At 56.0% G+C, this 386-nt stretch overlaps 1 protein-coding gene across 9 annotated transcripts in view; it reads left to right on the top strand.

Annotated features, from left to right (window-relative positions):
- The window catches only part of LOC116385582 (phosphatidylinositol-binding clathrin assembly protein), a 59,145-nt gene that overhangs the window by 12,480 nt on the left and 46,279 nt on the right, over positions 1 to 386 (top strand). The window lies entirely within an intron of this gene.

Genomic DNA, 386 nt, shown 5'->3' with positions numbered 1-386 from the left:
GTGTGTGTGTGTGTGTGTGTGTGTGTGTGTGTGTGTGTGTGTGTGTGAGGGAATAATGCTGGTCTATAGAAGTCTGTTTTGTTACTGTGTGTGTGGCCAAGTGCTTGAGGGAGATGATGCCTTAAGCGAGCTGAGAGCGAAGATGGGGTGTTATTGAATGAGCGTGCACACTCGTACACGTGCACCCTGATTGTAATGATGAAGCCTCCCCGACGGGGCTCTTACCAGGTGTGCGAGCCGGCAGCTTCCTAACGTCCTGCGTTGAGGAACAAAGGATGGGGGAGTGGAGGTGTGATGGAGCGAGGGAGGGAGGGAGAGACGGGTGGGGGAAGTAAAGGAGAAGGAATGAAAGAGGCGGAGAACGCCAAGGGGGGGGGGGGGGGGGG

Source organism: Anarrhichthys ocellatus, unplaced genomic scaffold (genome assembly GCF_004355925.1).
Source record: "Anarrhichthys ocellatus isolate YVR2014 unplaced genomic scaffold, GSC_Weel_1.0 scaffold11, whole genome shotgun sequence".
NCBI classification, from domain to species: domain Eukaryota; kingdom Metazoa; phylum Chordata; class Actinopteri; order Perciformes; family Anarhichadidae; genus Anarrhichthys; species Anarrhichthys ocellatus.
Note: the sequence above shows the minus strand (reverse complement) of the source record. Positions and strands in the feature narration are given on the sequence as shown.